This window comes from Mesoplodon bidens (genome assembly GCF_964165515.1).
Source record: "Mesoplodon bidens genome assembly, chromosome: 9".
NCBI lineage: Eukaryota > Metazoa > Chordata > Mammalia > Artiodactyla > Ziphiidae > Mesoplodon > Mesoplodon bidens.
In genome coordinates, this window is record NC_138166.1 from 21,054,224 (window position 1) to 21,069,520 (window position 15,297).

Genomic DNA, 15,297 nt, shown 5'->3' on the forward strand with positions numbered 1-15,297 from the left:
GGACCTGGGAGCAGCTGGTGGGGGCACTTTGTCTGCAGACCTCTTGTTGGGCCTTGTCCGTGTTCCAGTTCTGGGGCCGAGGCTTTGGGTTGTGGGCTGTTGGCTTCAGCACGGTCTTGCTGGGAGCCGGAGGTGGGCCATGGCTATGAGAGGACGTGGAGAGAACCTGGCAGGGCAGTCCCCATGTCCTTCAGAGGCCCCGCCCCCTTCCTGCCCAGAGATGTGGTGGTCCCCTGAGCCTGTTGGTCCCCTCCAGGTGCCCAGAGGTGCGGGTAGGGGCACAGTGTAGGAACAGAATCGGAAACTCCGGGCATTTCTGCTTCTTGAGGCAGCTTCGGCCGAGGAACAGAAGTCTGTGATCTGAATGTGAACCCACGGTGACTCCAGTGCATCTCCCGCTACCTGAGCCTCTGCTGGCCATCTTCGCTGGACGTCTGCCAGATGACATGGCCTCTGGAGGCCGGGGTGCAGGGTCAGAGTGCTTGCGGGTCTCAGACCATCTCAAACCTTTAAAATGTTGGCCCTCTTCTCAGATGATGTCCTGGGGGGCCTGGATGCCTTGGTGGGTGTGCAGCCCAGCCCCTGGCTTGCCCTGGCCACTCCCTGTTTGAGGGCCTCTGGAGCACATGCTGTGTGTGCCTTCTCCTCCCCAGGGGTCCTCACTTCCTGGGTCCCATAAGAAGCTGGGCCCCCACCAAGAGGCTGCTCCTGTGTGCACATGGCCGTCAAGTGGCCCTTCTTGGCTGCGGACCCCACCCGTACCAAGAGTGGTGACCCTTGCAATCCTGGGCCAGGCACCAGGCCACCTGACCACCCCCCTTAGCTCTACAGTGCACTTTCTTCACTATGCTAACTTTAGATACCTCCTGGCCCCACTGAGACCTCCGACCCCCGGGCCAGCTCCGTCCAGCTCTGGCTCTCTGCCTTCCCTCCCACCCAGCCTGAATCCTGGTCAGTGGACTATTGGTCATGCCTTTGCGTGCTCTGTCAGCCCCTCGGCCCTCTCGTCTTTCACTGTGCTCATTGGCAAAACCAGGGCACGGCTAACCCAGTTCTTTGCCTCCTTGAACCTGTAGCGGGGCTGCTGAACGTGTCGGGTGAAGAACGCACAGGGATGCTGTGTCAGCGCCTACTGCTGGGTAACAAATATCACAGGTTTCAAGGCTGGACGTAGTCCAGCTCTGCAGCCTGGAGTCAGGGTCCAGGTTTGCTTGTTCTCAGTGCAGGGTCTCTCCAGGCTGGAGCCAAGATGTCATCCGGAGCTCGGGGTTCTTGCCCAGGCTCACGGGGTGTGGCAAAGGCCAGTTGAAGGGCTAAGGGCCCCATTTCCTGTGGCTGTCGGTGGGGCTGCTCTTAGCTCCTAGAGGCCCTGCACATGTTCCTGGCTACATGGCCCCCTCCATCTTCAAAGCCAGCAAAGGAGACTGTACATCATATTGACCCCTCTGACCTCTAGACTTGGATTTATCAGGGGGAGTCATATGATTGGTAAGCCTGCCAGGATAATCTCCCTATCTGAGGGCCAGTAAAGTTGAGACCTTAATCACATCTGAGAAATCCTGTTGCCCTGGTTAGAGTTTGACTGAATAATCGGAGAGGGTGTGTGTCCACCAGGGTGGGGACCCCAGCACACCTGGGACCCCCACCCCGACCCCAGCCCCAGTTCTGCCCCTCCGTCTGCCTGGGTTTTCCTATGGATGTCTCACACCTCCTCCGCTTCGTCTCACTCCTTTATTTTGTCACTGTGTCCCACAATGGCAGAGGGCTGGTTCCCTCCATCTGGCACACTAAGTGTCACCCCTGTGCCCTGCACACAGTGGCTCTTGCTTTGTATCAGTTGAAGGCGGTGGGGAAGAGAATCCAGCAAAGGACATGGGCTGTGAGTGAGTGAGGGTGCAGGGAGCAAGGGGTCTCTAGGGCCGGCCCAGCAGTCTGATGTCCTTTGTGCACTTATTTCTAGAAACATTTATTAGCATGGGAGTCCCTGGGCACCATTTCTGGCTGAGGTGAGGTTGGGACTCTGAATGAGACAAATGCTCCTTGTGCTGTGTGTGTTTGGAGAGTCTGGAGTTCCCTGCACGGAGGGCCTGAGGGCTGGGGGCCGTGGAGCTGCCGCATTGCTGTGGACAGGATTGGGGGGTGGGAGCCCAGGTGCCGGTCCCCACTCACCTCATCAGGAAGGGAAATAAACCTGCATTCAACATTCACCCTGTTCAAGAACTTAGGATCCAGGAATAAGAGGCATGTCTACTCAAGTTTCATATTTGAATCTTTCCTCACATTTTCACCTATTGATGAATTTTTTTCTAGGATATGGAGGGTCCTGGGTGCCAGGCCCACACAAGGAACGTGTGTGTGTATGCATGTGTGTATATGTGTGTGCATTTGTGTCCCTCTTCCTCCAGCTCCCAGACAAGGGGATGCCATGTCTCTCCACTTTCTAGACAAGGAATCTTGATATGGTATTTCCCTGGGAGGGGCAGGATTTCTCATCCCCTCCACCCCAACCTCCATGTTACAGAGACTAAAGTTTAGTCATGAGCAGCTGAGATGTCAGGACTCCCTGCCCCCGGCCAGACCTCACTGGTATTTGCTGGGGGGCTCTACACCAGGCATGGCATGCTGAGAATACTGGGGCCCCATCAATGTCTCTTCAGCTTGCCTCTAAAGTGGAGGTTCCTGCCAGGAGAGGCAGGCTGAGAAGACCAGAAGCTGCCATCCCCATCCAACATCCTGCTCATAAAGTGGGGGTGTCATGCCACAACCCAAGCTCTGGACAGTGGGTCCGAGATCTTCCCTAGGGGAGAGGCAACCGTAAGGATAGGTAGCTCTGAAGCTCTCTCCATGACAACTGACTTTATTTAGAATAGAGCGTAGGGAAGTCCAAGCCTAAGGGAGCTCTCAAGAACTGGGGGCATTTTGGTGGCGAGTAGTGAGAAGTGGCTGGCAGCTCCACCGCGGAGGTGAGCATGAGAGGAGGCTGGCAGCTCCATAAGAGCACAAGTTAAACCACCGGCAGCTGGATTTTACCACCAGAGATAAGTGGGGACAGAGACTACTGCAAAGAGCCCCAATAGGGTCAGAGCAAACCTCATAGCCTGGCCTTAAGACCACCCCACCAAGGAACTCAAATTTAATTGGATTAGAATGTGGAGCATTTATGTCCTAGGTCATTGTCAACACAGTGGAGCATTCAGCCAGACACCAGTGGAGCCTGACAGCTGAGCGTGACACCCGCAGAGACAACAGATTCACACAGAGATCAGACACAGGGATATCAAAGGTGGCCCTGCGGAGCCTCTGTGGTCCTGAGTGTTTGTGGTGAGCCCAGGGCTGTGCTCTGAGAATGACATGTGGGCTCACACTGACGGTCCAGCCCGTCCACCCACGACCAGCATGTGAGCATCAGCATCCATCCCCAGTTTGTCCCTCATCCTCCAGTACTCTCTGAGAACACTGTGCAGACTTGCCTCTGTCTTACGTACACAGATCAGCCAGGTTCCCCTCCCCTGGAGGGGGTTGGTGCAGGAACCCTCGACGTGTCCTTGGCCGAGGTGTGCTCTGTGTGTTCTGTGTGGACCTCTGTACAATGGTCAGGGTGCTGCAGGGGACCACCTGGGTTTAATCCCAGCCTGACCACTTACGACGTGACCTTTGACAAGTATGTGGCCTCTGCACAGGTGGGTACCTGGTCTACACAGGGTCTTGGGAGGACGGGATGAGATAATCCACACAGCTTGCTGAGCTTGGCACACAGTAGGTGCTCACTGTTGGCTGCTATTATGGAAAGTCTGGGCTGGGGTCTGGACTGGGGAGTCCCTGGCGTGTCCCTTCGTGGAGGGTGACGTGTCCCTTTGTGGGAGTGGACGATGGTCCCAGGGGATGTGCTGAGTGGGGTGCAAAGAGAACTTAGGGCAAAGTCCCTAGGGTTCCGACCTTAGGAAGGAGGGTCCTGGGCAACAGTGAAGGAGGAAGAGAACCAGAGAGTTTCCAGAAGGCGTCAAGTGATGCTGAGGGATCCAGTTCATGGAGACCAAGAAGAATCCCCTGGATGTGGTCAGGTCAGGTGGAAATCCTGGGACCACTGTCAGAACCATCTCCTGTCCTGCAAGGCAACAGGACCAAGAACATGTCACCCACGGTGGGAAGCTTACGTGGCTTCAGTCGGGTCCTCGTGGAGGGAGGGCACTCCTGACCCTCCTGATGTCCTCACCATCCCCCCGACCAGCAGGCCACGGTTACACTGGGGTCGCTTGCTGGTGGAGCCCTGATCCTGCTGGGACTGTTGGAGAAGGTTCCAGAAAGAGCAGAGTTGGCAGATGACGGGTGGGCCAGAAGGTTGGGAGATTGGGTGGTCCTGAAGGGTGTGGGAGAGGTGCTGAGGAGCAGGTGGGCAGCCCCGAAGCTGCCACTTTACCAAAAAAACAACTGGAGATGCGGAAAGGCTTTAAACAAGGCGAGGTTCCCCTGGCGGGAGCAGATTTAAGGAATAGAGGAAGGAGGAACGGGCCCTCTGTGTCGTCACTGCAGAGGCTCCTCCCACCCACTGCCCCCTTAGTGGCCGGTCTAGCCTCCAGCAAAGCAGACCCACCCTTTCCCCACGGGCAGGGGCCCAAGTGGAGGGAAGCTGGGTGTCCTCTTGGGGAGCAGCATTCCCGGCAGGGAGGCAGAGATGTGCAGGCAGAGGGAGGGCATTTCCCCGCAAAGGTTTGACCCCGTCCCTCCTACACGCTTATTTCTGGTCCCTCTCATCAGGAGCCTTCTCCTTGGGGCTGGTTTGGTCACCAGGCAGCAAAAGCCTTGAGGCTGTTTTTACAGCTTGCCTCGGGGCAGCCAAGAAAGGGGAGCAAGGCCACCTGAGCCCAGCGCTGCTGCTGCTTCCCCCACATGCCTGGTGTCCAGGGTGCCCACTCATGTCCAGGGTGCCCACCCATGTCCAGAGATGCCCACTTATGGCTGGGTGTCCCTTTGTGTCCAGGGATGAAGACACCTTCTTATTGCTGTCATTTATGTTCAGTTAAAAGTGGATGCATTTAACTTGCAAAGTAGCCAAAATGAATGCAGTCAATGGAAGGGGATCAGTCAGAACATCAGAACCGGGGTGGGGGAGTTCCCTGGTGGCCTAGTGGTTAGGATTCTGGGCTTTCACTGCCGTGGCCCGGCTTTGATCCCTGGTCGGGGAACTGAGATCCTGCAAGCCACACGGCGCGTTTCCAGGAAGACAAAAGAGGCCCCCAGAGGTCACTCTTCATGTCTCTGACCATAACTGGGTACAGGATGTATGGTTGGCAACTGGCTGGCGCTGTCCCCTGAGTCCTGTGGGAGCAGAGAGGCCGTGTGTGGCTACACAGGTGCGCAAGACCTGGCTCCTCCCCGACTTGCCGAGGGGCCCCAGGAAAGTCCCTGGCCTGGCCTTCGGTCAGCAGAGGACACGGGGTGGCCGCGGGAGAGGACCCACAAAGGCTGCCAGAACCGAGTCACTGGGGCTTTGGCGACTGGTCCTGCCTGAGCAGGGGCTGGAGGGTCAGATGTGCTCAGGACAAAAGGAGGCTGGAGGGGATGCCGGGTGAGATGCAGGGTTGGACCCGGGGAGGCTGTGGACAAGGGGCAACTTCTTGAGGGACTGGGGTCCCCTCCACACCTGCCTGCCTATGAGAACTCTCCTTATCCGGAGGCGCGGCTCTGCACTGTCGTGATGGACGTGCAGAGTCAGAGGGTCCACATGGCGGGTGCCTGGTGTCTCCAGGAGGAAGTCTGACAAAGGCCGTTCCGGGCCTGCTCTGTGCTCGGGATCGGCCCCTGCCCAGGCGACTCCCCGATTGGGTTTGGCCAACGAAAGGCCCCAGCAGCTTGTAGAGCGAGCGGGTTTCTTCCCATCACTCCTGCTCCGTCGTCGGCCTCTGCAGCAGCTTCTGTGTGGCCACCCCTCCAGCTGGGCAGCCCCTCCCTCAGGGTGCAGGTGCCGGCTCCTCCCACCATGCCTTTCAGATGGAGATTCCCATCAGCAGAGCAGGAAACTGGGCGGCTTTGTTGTTTCTGAGGCTCACGGCTCTCTGTGATGCTCATGATACAGTGTAATTCCATCCGAGCTCCTGGAAAAAGCCAATTCACAGCCAACCAGAGACCATGGGATGGGAGGGGAGGGGAGGGAGAGGAGAGAAGCCTGAAGATAAGCCACAGGAATGCACGGTTGCCCTCCCACTCCACAGCCCTCCTCGGCCCTGAGTCTGGAAGGAATTGGGGCCTCCGATCTTGTCTGCCTGCCCAGCTAGAGCTCACCAGGGCTCTGTGGCCTCAGGGGACCTCCCTGTCTCGAAAGCCCCCCATCTGTCCAGCTGATCTGACTCAGTTAAAGCCAGAAGTATCGTCCCCTCCCCCAGTGCCTAGGAGAGATGCCCTCTGGAGTCAGCCTCACTCACAGCCCTGGGCCCCCGTCAGGTTACCCCTGGGCGGTCCGGGACAGCGTCCCTCCTAGGGCCTGCGGTGGGCTCAGGCTGCCCCACTGCCCGCAGGTGTGGGCTGGCCCAGAGCAGCCTGCCTGGAGAAAAGCCTGCCTCATGTGGACAGAGCTGCCCCATGGTGCAGTCACTGCCCAGAGGATGAGATCAAAGGCCTAGGGCTGCCCAACCTTGGGGCACAAGTACAAGCAGCGGGCGCCACTGGGGTGCTGCAGCCCCAGGACCAGATTCTGCAGGGCACAGGCATTCGTGGCCACCGGGGCCTCATCTAAATCTGCTCCCAGCCCGAACGGGTACCCTGAAAGGAGCTTGCGCCTTCCTGTGGCAGCCCCGCAGCGGCAGAGGTGGCTGACTGGCTTGCGGCTGTGGTTGGCAGCTGATCCCGGAGGAGGGGCCATGGGGCTCCTCTCTGTTCCCCCAGGATGTTGGCATCCCCGCCCCCCCGCCAGCACTGTAGTGAGGAAAGGCGCTGAGAGGCTGGTGGGGTCACAAGGAGTGATTCTTTCCCCATGTGATCTGACCCTAGGGGTGGAGGCCCACATGCTTTGCCCCCCACCCTCCCCCGCCTCCCTAGAGCCTCGTCCCTGCCCCCTCAGTGCCTCCCTCACCAACGCCCGGTCCTGCTTCCCCTCCCAGCCGGTCTGCACCTAGCCAGTGTCCCAAAGTGCAAGTCAGGCCAGGAGGCGGCGGTGCCCTTGGCTCTCAGCAGAATGTGCACAACCCCCCAGGCACGGTGTAGCTCCAGCCCACCCCCAGCCACCTTCCTCTGCACCACATGATTTTTGGGTTCTTTTCCTGGTGGCATTTTCAAAAATTTTTTTATTGGAGTGGAGTTGACTTACAGTGTTGTGTTAGTTTCAGGTGTACAACAAAGTGATTCAGTGATGCGTATCCAAATATCCACTCTTTTTTTTTTTTAGATTCTTTTCCCGTATGGGCCATTACAGAGTACTGAGTAGAGTTCCCTGTGCTCTACAGCAGGTTCCTATTAGTCATCTATTTTATATATAGGAGTGTGAAGATGTCAGTCCCAATGTCCCAATTTATCCCTTTCCCCCCCCATCCCCTGGTAACTATAAGTTTGTTTCCTACGTCTGTAACTCTACTTCTGTTTTGTAAATAAGTTCATTTGTACCCTTTTTTAAGATTCCACATATAAGCGATATCATAGGATATTTGGTTTTCTGTGTCTGACTTGCTTCGCTCAACATGACAATCTCCAGGTCCATCCATGTCTCTGCACATGGCATTAGTTTGTTCCTTTTTTATGGCTGAGTAATATTCCTGCGCGTCATGATTCTTGACATCACCAGCTCCTCCAATGCCAAGCCTACACACACCGTTCCTGTCCTGATGCCAGGACTCTCTACCCTTCTCGGACTCTGCTTGGGCAGTTATGACCCACCTTCAGGTCTCAGCCGAGACACTACTTCCTCCAGAGGCTGACTGGGCCCTGGTTAGGGGGGATGCACCCCTCATACTAATGCTTGCACAGCCTGCACGTGGCCCTGCACTGCTCTCTCCTGTGTGGGAGACGGGTCTTCTCTGCCTGGGTGTCACTTGTCAGCAGGTCTTATTACTTTGGGGAATAATTGTGAAAGTGTGTGAGTGTGTGTGAATGTATGTAAGTGTGAGTCAGTATGAGAGTGTGCATGCACGTGTTGTGAGTGTGTGTGATTGCGTGTGACCATGTGAGTGTGTGTGTGAAGTCAGGGAAGACACATATGGTTCCAGGATGGTGGTTGTGATGAACGGTGTGTGTCCCCTAGATGCATGTGGTGAAGCCCGAACACCCAGGATCTCAGAATGTGTCCTTCTTTGGAGATAAAACCTTTTTATTAAGGTTAAATGAGGTCACATGGCTGGACCCTAATCCCATATGACTAGTGTTCTTATAAGGAGATCAGGACACAGACACACACAGTGGGAAGACCATGTGGGGACACAGGGAGAAGACGGCCGTCTACACGCCAAGGAGAGAGGCCTCAGGAGAAACCTGTCCTGCTGGCAGCTTGATGTCAGACCTCCAGCCTCCAGAACAGTGAGGGAATAAATGTCTGTTGTTTAAGTTGCCCAGCCTTGTGATGGCAGCTGAGCTGACTACTGCAGATAGCGTGACCTGCCCCTTTCCCCGTCCGTGACCACTAGGAGAACCGGACGAGCCGGGGAGGAAGCTCTCTGCCCCTTTGGGCACCACGCACACTGTCTGTTTACAGGATTCTGACCAGAATGGAGCTGCACCCCTGCCTGTGTGTGTAGTCCTTTTCTGAGACTCTCTGGTCACTACCAGAAGTCTCTCTGTAGTCATCTGGCCAACCAGAGCCCATCTGTGTACCCTTACTCGGAGCTCTCTGGCCTCTGTCCCACTTCCTGGGGCTCAGTCTCCACGGCTGGACCCACCCCTTTGGGAAGCTCTCATCTCTGTGTTCACCTTTGCACTGAAAATGATCCTTCTGGCTGGAGGTGTGATATGAATGTCCTCTGTTCAGAGGGGCAATGGCCACCAGGCCACAGAGCAGTCAGCAGAGTTCTTAGAACTCCCAGGTCACAGAATGGGACGGCTGCAGAGGCTCCAGTGCTCCCGTAGTGGGTGGAGGGGAACTGGCGGGGAGAAGAGGTGGTCCTGCCAAAGCGCCTGGAGATGGAAGGTGACTGCAGCGCGTCCTTCCCTCGAGCACCGATGTGATTGTGTGCCTTGCTTTAGGCATTGTCCACCCAGGTGGCCCAGGACATTCCTTTCAGTCTCCTTACCGAGTTTCACAGGTCCCCTTTCCAGTTTGTTTCTGCTAAAATCTACTGAGCCCCAGTAAGAGCCAGGGCACGCACATCATATGTTTGTAAACTGACGCCCACGTCAAGCTACTTGCGACGGGGACTGTGTTGGCCTGCGCTCTGCGTTTCCTCCCATGCTCAGCCCTCGGCCCCTGACCCAACCCTGCATGGATGTGCCTCAAGTCAAACGCCAGTGGATGTTGAATGGATGCAACTGGAGGGAAAGTGGGTTCTGGCCACAGAAGCTGCTTCCTTTGGCTGATGCCTCTCTGCTCCATATGTTTTGTTTCTAAGCGTTTTGGTTGTTTACAAGGATGTTGTTTTCGTCCCTTTGGGCTGCTATAACAAAATACCACAGACAGGGGGTTTATAAACAGAAATCATTTCTCACAGTTCTGGGGGCTGTGAAGTCCAAGATTGCAGCGCTGGCCGATTCTGCGAGGTGTCTGGTGAGGGCTCGCTTCCTGGTTCTCAGATGGCGCGTTCTCGCTGTGTCCTCTTTTGGTGGAAGGGGCTAAGGATCTCTCTGAGGTCTCTTTTATAAGAGCTTGAATCCCATTCATGAAGGCTCCGCCCTCATGACTTCAGCACCTCCCTAAAGCCCCACCTACGTATACCATCACATGGGGCATTAGAATTTCAACATACGCGTTTTGGGAGGACACAAACATTCAGACCAGAGCAGATGTGAAAGGGACTCTGTCCCAGGGTGGCACCAATTCACGGTGGGGAATAACTGAGACAAGATAAAACAATATTATCATTGCTTCTGCGTGTAGTCTGTGGTGCTCACAATATGGTGTATTCATGGATGTCTCTTTGTTATACAGATCTGCTTTAGTACAGAAGTATTACTAATTTTACAACTGGAAGATTGAGTACTCAATCAAGGAATTAGCACCAAATAGATATTAGTTATGATCAATAAGATATCTGGGAAGCACAGATGCTGGTTTAGTTAACTAGCATTAATTAAATAGGTGCTTGACATTGTGAGGAGGGTGGGGTCCTTTAAGACACCATCTTTGCTCTCAAGGCTTCCCTGTCTCGGAGTCTTGGAGGTGAGGGATGGTTACAGAGAATTCCCCTACAGAGCAGAGTGAGGTCAATCCATCAGACAGATGGGAGGAAGGGGGTGTCCAGGGAGGGCTGGATCAGGCTCAGCTCTGTGCACCTGAGGAGCCTCGCAGAAGAGAATTGGTTTAGCCTTGAATGATGGGTAAGACAGGAACATGCAGAGAAGCAGCTGCACGAAACACTGTAGCTTCATAGGATACAGAGGAAGAATTGTCAGAGACACAAGGAGAAATAGAGGCATTTATAAACATTATGGGAGATTTGAACAGATCAGAAGTCAAACACAAAAAAGTAAGGATGTATAGGTTTTGAATAACAATAAGTTTGATATAGTATATATCTCATATTTACCATCATCTATCTATGTATCTATCATCTATCTATACTCTGCAAATATAAATAGTCATTCTTTTTAAATACCCATGGGAAATTGACAAAAATTGAAGTGATATTGGCTATATTATTGGACTAAAAGGCAAGAAAAAACACCTTTTTACTTGGAATTAAAGAAAAAGTTTCTATATATAAATAATTTTTGTTTCAAAAAGAAATAAAAATAGAAGTCATAAATTATTAAAAAATTAATAGCAATAAAAGCACCATCTATACACCTACGTACCCAAGATGTGTTTATATACACTCAGTGTGGGAAGATATGCAGAGTGTCTACTGCCCAGCATGACCTGAACAAGGGCACTGACCAGTCAGCATCCCTCCCAACATTGGCCAACTGCCAGCACAAACGGCTTAAGTGAAGAAAGTGCTGGGGATGCTGATGGGACCCAAATCCCTGATGGCCATGTCGGTGTATAAACTTAGACGCATTCTTCAGAAAATATGAAAGACCAAAACAAAATTAGCTGAGCATTCAACATAACACACTAGTAAAAAATAGCAAAGAAAACCCAAAAAGAATAGAAGGATGAAATAATGATAAAAGCAGAGGTAATAAAATAGAAAAGTCAGAGAAGACTTGAACAATAAAGTGATAAATACATTTTGGAGACCAAAGATGGGGTAGAAAACCTGAACAGGATAATATGCACAGAAGAAACTGGGAAGTTACTCAATTACCTTCTAAAATATGACAACAGGCCCTGTGGGTTTATGAGTAAGTTCCGTCATCTATTCCTATATTATATACAAACTGTTCCAGATGATCAACAAAATTGGAAAGTTCCCCAAATAATTCTACAAGGGCAGCATCACCTTGCCCCGTTAGGACTCATTCTGCTGCCCTTTCTGGCTGGGGAGAGATTGACCCTCCTGGGGTAGTCAATCTTTAGAGAGACAGCAAAGGGCCCATCTGGGAGTAGGCCTGTGATATGCAAACTGACCAATCCAGAGCCAGACCTCCTCTGCCTGGCCTGTGCACCCCAGGAGGCAATATTCCTCTCGCTCACTCATCCAAAGTCCAGGCATCAGGCAACTAGGGACCACACCTGTAGCTTAGAGCCCACCGGAACTATTCAAACAAGCCAGTCCTAAGCTCTTCTCCCTGCCTGCCCTGCCTTTCCTCTGGAAACCCAAATCAAGGGTCCTAGACTTTCCTTCACTCCCGCTTCTGCCTCCTGAGCACACTGGTGCTTCCCCTGTGGCCCTGCCTGGTGCGCTTCTTGTCTCTAGGACCTGGGAGTGAAATCAGCTTTGTTTTCCTGAGCCTCTCCTCTGTCTCCTCTTGTGCTTGCATCTTCCCATAAAAGGACACAGTTGGTGGTTTATTTTTTTTATCTTGTGACCAGAAGGCTGGGGCAGTGATCCAAGGACGTCATGAAAGAACTGGGCTGACTCTACCTCTCTCCACAAGCTTGTCCAGCTGCTGTACTTTGAGGTATTCCATCCACATCCAGGCATGAGGAGAGGGATAGGGTGAAGGGAAAGGCGTCTTCTTGTTGGGATACCACCTTCTATTCAGTAAATCCAGCTTTTCCCGGGACCTTCTCCTTCCCTCTCTTGGCCTGACTTATATCACATGACCACCTCTAGCTGCAAGAGCGGCTGAGAGAAAGTCTTTCAGTTCTCAGCTTCCAGAGGAGAAGCATGAGATAAAGGAGTGCGAATGAATTCTGGATGAAGCAGCCTGCAAAAAAACAGAGCAAAACTGGAGCACAGGGTGCATGTAGATGGGCACTTCCTTAACTCAGAAAAGGGCAGCTTCCAGAAGTCTGCAACACATGTGCTTCATCATGGAGAAGCATCTGTCTTAAATTCAGGAATAAAACAAAGATGTTCACACTCACAGCTGGCACTGAGTCTTATGGAGGGGACCCTAGTCAGTGTAGAGAGACTCAGACAATAAAGGACATAATTGAAAAGGAAGGGTCAAAACTGTCACTATTTGCAGAAACATGATGCTCTGTGTAGAAAAGCCAGGAAAATCATAAAAGTAGTTAGAACCAATGAGGTTTTAGTGGTGGCTTGAACCAAAATCAATTTAATTTATTTATATAACAGCAATATTCAGATATAAATTATTGTAGGAAATATCCTATCCACAATAGCCACAAAACTATAAGATATCTAGGAATAAACCAGATAGGACAACTGTCAAATATCTAGTATATATACACATATAAAGTATTTCTATAATTCAATCTAAACAAGACAGGCAAATTTTTTTTTTTTTTTTTTGCGGTACGCGGGCCTCTCACTATTGTGGCCTCTCCCGTTGCGGAGCACAGGCTCCGGACGCGCAGGCTCAGCGGCCATGGCCTGTGGTTTCCTTTTTATCCTTTACCCTCTGGCTTTGACCTGAGGTGGGGCTGAACCCTGGAACTTTGCTAAATGGATGGCAAGCCTCCAGGAGAACCTCCTTGTTTGTAGACAGAACATCAGACAAAGGGACCCCCACGTGCTGGAGAGGGGGATCCCTAGCCTTTCCTCGTTTTTCCTCATCTTTTGTTTCCAGCCCTACCTCGAGGCTTTGCCTGCTTTAAAAAAACCAAACTGGGTACGTGTCACACTTTCCTGTATCTTTACATGTCTCAAATTTCTTTTGTGAAAAATTAGATTTTTTAGGTAATCTATTGTAGCAACTCTGGATATTGATTCCCTCTCCTCAAGAGTTTGTTTTTGTTTTCTCATCTGCTTGCTCATTTGTTTAGTGACTTGGATAGACTGTTTTGATGAAATCTATATCCCCTGAAGCATGCAGCCTCTGATTTTACTCCTCAGAAGACACAGCCTCTCCTTGCCTAGGGCTGACAAGGGTTTTAACTGGGTTTCCTTGATATCCCTGTTGAACTTCCAGTTGGCCTACCTCTATGGGTATCACACCCAGGTATCACCCACTAACTGCTAGCTGATTGCTCTGTTTTTGATTGACAAGCCCTGAAACATACATTGCTTCACAGTCTGATCCAGTTAATGTCTCACTGTTTAGCAGGGCTTTCTTTGAGTCCAGTTTTGAGGCTTGCTCAAAGCCTTTGAGGAGGGCTCCACTCAGCTGTCTCTTTCCCTGGTTCTCTCTGTTAAATTTCTAGTCCCATTTCAGTTGCTGCTCTCATGGAGCTGCCAGCCTCCTCTTAATTGCTCACCACCAAAATCTACATCATGTTTGGCGGCGCCCTTGGGCTTGAACTTCCCCATGTTCTCTTCTAAATGAAGTCAGTTCCCCAGAGAGAGCCATAGAGCTGTCTGTTCTCACTGCTTGTCTCTTTCTCTGAGAACCTCTGGCCACTGTTTTGAGGCTGGGGGTCAGGACGGTGGCTTGCTTCTCTTGAAGTGACACCCCACTTTTACACTTGGGGTGATGGGCATATGCAGTAGCCTCTGGTATTTGTGGCTTGCCTCTCCTGACATTGAACATTACCGTATGATTGAGCTGAGTTGAAGACGATGTGGTTGGTCCAGGATTCTCAGCCTGCTACACCTGGGTAGAGCTACTGCCTTAGGAGTAGGGGTTGGTTGGAAGAAGGGATTCCCAGAGTTCGCAGCCACACTTGCCTGGGTTACAGCTGGTGGGGAGGTGAGAAATGCTGGTGGCTTGCTCCTGCTGGGAAATAACTGTAGCCATAGATTGGCTACATATATATATGTAATCTATATGGACATTCACTACAGCAGAAGTTTGGGAGCAACTGGAATGTTCAAGCAGAATACTAGTTAAATGCAGGGGTACATCTGTTGTGTGTTGAGTGGGGGTAATCCCCACGGTGTGTTGTCAGGTTCAGAGCAGTGTGTACTTCATGGCCCTGGTGGACCCAGTCCAGAGATGGACAAGAGAAGCAGAGGTTGACTTTTCATCTTATACCTCTTTGTACTCTTTAAATATTGAACATGTACATGTATTATCAATTCTAAAAATAATATTTTAAAATGCGTTGCTTAATATTGTTGGATTCCTCTCTATTAACCCGACCCCACTACTACATCTGCTCGATCTCCAGGTCTTATTGATCCTACCATGTAAAAGTTTCTCAAATCTGTTTCCATTTCTGTCCATCCCCTTTCCCATCTGCCTCCTACTCTCCTGCAAAGCCCAATTTAAAGGCCTCCCTGGGCTTCCCTGGCGGCACAGTGGTTAAGAATCCACCTGCCAAGGCAGGGGACACGGGTTCGAGCCCTGGCCCGGGAAGACCCAACATGCCGCGGAGCAACTAAGCCCGTGAGCCACAACTAGTGAGGCCGCGTGCCACAACTACTGAAGCCCACACGCCTAGAGCCTGTGCTCAGCAACAAGAGAAGCCACCACAATGAGAAGCCCACACACCGCAACAAAGAGTAGCCCCCACTCGCTGCAACCAGAGAAAGCCTGTGCACAGCAACGAAGACCCAACGCAGCTAAAAGTAAAAACAAATAAATAAATAAACTTATTAAAAAAAAATAAAGGCCTTCTTGTCCTGGGGATCCCTGATCCCCTCCCTCTGGCATGAGTTCAGTTCTAGACATGTTAGGTTTTGGGTGCCTGGGGTACATATCTCAGTCTGGAGCTTAGGAGAGATTTAGACCAAAGTTGCAGTTGTGAGAGTCATTAGGTACATTTGTGGC